The following is a 4,365-nucleotide window of genomic DNA, read 5'->3' as shown; positions in this document are numbered from 1 at the left end:
GATAAAAGCCATAATTTATTCAATTTGTACATGAAACAAATGTGGAATTAGATATTTTGCATGTCATTATTGTATATTACCAATTTTTTTTTTTTTTTGTGTTTGATCTTTCTATTATGTATACAAATGAAATCAAGGTTTTTAAAAATGACTATTGAAATAGAAATTTATCACCAACTGAATTAAGTTCTTCTTCTGTGTCTTGCTTTCGGATATTGGATATGTTAGGAAAAATTAGTGGCAATTGTGACCATTAGAGATGGGGAATGTAACTACTTTTGATAGGTATTTGCAGTAAAACTTAGATGAGTATTTCTAATCATTGTAGTTGTGGCATAGTAAAGCTAGATTTTTATGCCCCACCTACGATAGTAGAGGGGCATTATGTTTTCTGGTCTGTGCCTCCGTTCGTCCGTCCGCTTCAGGTTAAAGTTCTTGGTCAAGGTAGTTTTTGAAGAAGTTGAAGTCCAATCAACTTGAAACTTAGTACACTTGTTCCCCATGATATGATCTTTCTAATTTTAATGCCAAATTATAGTTTTGACCCCAATTTTATGGTCCACTGAACATAGAAAATGATAGTGCGAAGTTCAGGTTAAAGTTTTTGGTCAAGGTAGTTTTTGATGAAGTTAAAGTTACATCAACTTGAAACTTAGTACACATGTTCCCTATGATATGATCTTTCAAATTTTAATTCCAAATTAAAGTTTTGACCCCAATTTCACGGTTCACGGAACATAGAAAATGATAGTGCGAGTGGGGCATTCATGTACTATGGACACATTCTTGTTTTCAACATGTTAAAATTTCCTTTGTCTTCTTACAAACAGTAAATATTTCCAGATCAGAAATTTGACTTACAAATGATTAAGGCTATTCCAGAAAAAAGTGTCTACTGGAGGCAGAACACATATAAAAATAAGTGGTACCAACAACATATTAAAATCAAGGTGCAATATTTGTTTTACATAGAAAATTTTGAACTTTTACCTCCACCAACTTAATAATAAATCTTGGTGTTGTGCTTCCAAGTGACATTTTTTCAAAGCCCTGAAAATACTGATATATAAAAAAAGCACAGTTGATAAATTGAAAAATGAGTATGATAAGGTAACTTGTTTTGCCCTTTAAGCTTGAAAACTAAAATGCTATATAAATCTGTCCAAAAACATCCTTTAGATGTTTACAAGAAAAGCTGTCAAATTTTAGTTTGTTTTTTTACTTAATTTTTGTCATGCATATTTGATTCAAATTATTCTTGCATTCATAACTTCCAAAAAAGCATCCTGTTGAGATCTTTCAAAGTTTAGACATGAGTATGAGCATCAACCCTACTACCATAGAAGAGGTTTTCTGCAAACTGACTTTTACAAAAATGCTTTTAATAGTGAATAAACAAATTGTTTAGTAAGATATGGCTTATATTCAAATTTTACTCAAAACTCTGTTATTAGTAAAAAAAAAAAATTTTGAGGATCGAAGATTTTTTTTAACTTTTGCAATTTCAGGGGCAATATAATGACTGGTCATACCTCTTACTATTTATGAATATATTTATGCTATTTTGTTAAGTAAACTTTGTATCATGTTGGTTTACTTGTTGATTGTCATCTCAATAGTTGAGCAAGAAATATGTGCCATATTAAGTACTAAAACGAGTTTGAAATTTTTCTAGGAGCATTGAGCTCTGGGTTACTAAATAATTGAAAAATAAGAGCAGTGAAGCTGTGGCTTCTATTAATCTTGGATATAATACAAATGATTATTTAACTTCTTTTTTGCAGTCATTTATGTATGAATTATTGTTATAATTTTTATAAAGAATTATGCCAAGCATAATATTGTCTTTCATTAATGATGAGATTATTTGTGAAGTATATATGTATGTATCACTTACTAACCAGGTCCAGTTTTGTTTTGGAAATCTCACTGTTAAGATATATAGTTGACCCTGTTAACCAGTCGGCAATAGAGACGATATTCTTCCAGTTGTGGCAATGACATTTTTGTAATTTGAAACAATGATCTCTAATAAAGGTGAACCTGTTAAAACAATATAAAAAACTAAGATGAGTTTGAAAGACATTTTTGTGGTCTTATATATTAGAACAATGGAATATTCATCTGGTCTGAAAATTTGTTGATTTTGTCCTATTTCCTTTTCTTACTGATTATGAATTTGAATGGTTTGAGATGCTTATACCCTGTGGGTACACCTTGTATAGCTTTCTTTTGGAGTTTTTGCAATTTATTCAACTTTGGTTGTTTGGTTGATATTTATTCCAAAAAAAATGTATATTGCAAAAAAATAAGTTTAGAATATATTTAAACTATTGTCTCCCCTTATTTAGATTTCTAAAAATTTGAATCAAAACCTTTTTGACAAGGAAATAGGCAAAAGTTCTCATGCAATATTTACCTCACTATAATTTGGCTATTTATTTTTGGTCCCTTTTGGTGCTCTTCACATATTCAAGTATATACTTCCTTATATTTGAGTTATGGTGGTTTGAGAATTCCTAATGAAGGTAAACCAAGAACAAAGCTTCAAACCTACCAAAAAAAAATTAATGTTATTTTCATGTTTGATTTAATATTAATTTCCGATATTTTTAAGCTACAGATGGGTTGATTAAGAGTTTGACATTTGTAAAGAATTCTAAACATCTATAAATCAAGATAGTTGGCAGTTCTGTAAAGTATTAACATAACCCCTCATACTGCCAATGTTCATTGGCTGCAAAAAGCTTGTAATCCACATACAGGGAATATATCAGGGAGAGTAAAAATTTCTCATGATAAATTGCAAAATTGATTCAATTGTGTTACTGTATTATTTATTTTCAAACTTTCATCAGAATATTCTTTTAATTCATAAATCATTTTTGATGTGTTCATTTCAAACTCTCTTCTTATTCAAGTTTGGCTGCTAGTATCTTTTTTTCAAACTCTTGTGTTAGCCAGGGTTAAACTTAATAACTAACTCACCAAACAAATCAAAATCAAGCATTCACAAATGATAAAATAGAACAACAAGTTGAGGGTTTCTAGAGGAAAAACTCAAAGGTAGAGTTTGCCTTGTTAGTTGCATGTGAACTCATCCTCTTAAAATCCTTATACTGTGGATTCATTTATTTTCATGGGTATTAATTTTTGTGGATTGAGGAAAACTTGCTTTTTCATGGATATTTGATTATGTGGTTTTGGCAATACCCGCATACAGAGTCTATAGAAAATGTGTAATTCATTGAACATTTGAATTTGTGGTTCACCTGTACCCACAAAACCCATAATCAATCAATCACAAAAATTGGTATCCAACGAATAATAATGAATCCTTAGTAAATCATAAAACATGTTCCTGGTTCCACCAGTAAACAGACTTTTAAGTTTTGAACAAATAGTGCTGCCTTGTTTATGTCATTCAGTATAGGACCATGTGTAGTTTATGTAAATAGTTAGATGGGCATTATATTTCATCAACATGTGATATTTACAATGCAATATTGAAGTCTTTCCAAACACATCTCAAAATTATTCTCAACATGTGTATAAGTGTAAAAAGGTATCATTACAGAAGCAAAACCATAAGTTACAGTGGCGGATCCAGGGGGGGGGGGTTCCGGGGGTGCGCACCCCCCCTTTATTTTTGCCGATCAATGCATTTGTATCGGGACATATGTTTTGCACCCCCCCTTTGCCCTGGGTTAGCACCCCCCTCCCCTTTCGAAAATTCCTGCATCCGCCCCTGAGTTATTAATATATATTGCAATGTTTGTAAATACAACTTTTATGTTTTCTGATCAATCCTTTGTACAATTGATGTCTTTATGAGTGAACAAAATCCCATTGGTTTCTCATTTTGTTAGACAATTTTTTTGCTTAATTTTTAGGTTATAAAGTCGTCATAAAATAAGTCCTTTCATAATACAAGTTCCAAATAAAAAAAATATTCTGTAATATCACAGTATTTACTCCAACAGAAACAGATATTATGGCTTTGTCTGTAACAAAGTTTCCAGTGGAAGCTTGAACCAATATATGTTTAACTAAAAGTAACTAAGTAAACTGTCTGAAATTCTGACAGGCTAAAAAAATAACAGAAGAGTCTCATATTTGTCTGAAATTAACTTTTTGGATATTAAATGATAAAATCTGTGTATACAATTTACAAGGCATTTGAATGTTGGAACAACTCCTCACTAATCAGATGTTAAAATTATTTTTATTTCCTATGAAATTTACAAAAGTTGTTATAGCACAGAAAATTTTAATTTATGAAAGAAATCTAAATTTGGTATACATTCAAGATCTAGAGTTGTCAGACTTGAACCATTTGATTTAAGGCAATATTTCACATAGTGA

This window comes from Mytilus galloprovincialis, chromosome 4 (assembly GCF_965363235.1).
Source record: "Mytilus galloprovincialis chromosome 4, xbMytGall1.hap1.1, whole genome shotgun sequence".
NCBI lineage: Eukaryota > Metazoa > Mollusca > Bivalvia > Mytilida > Mytilidae > Mytilus > Mytilus galloprovincialis.
Note: the sequence above shows the minus strand (reverse complement) of the source record.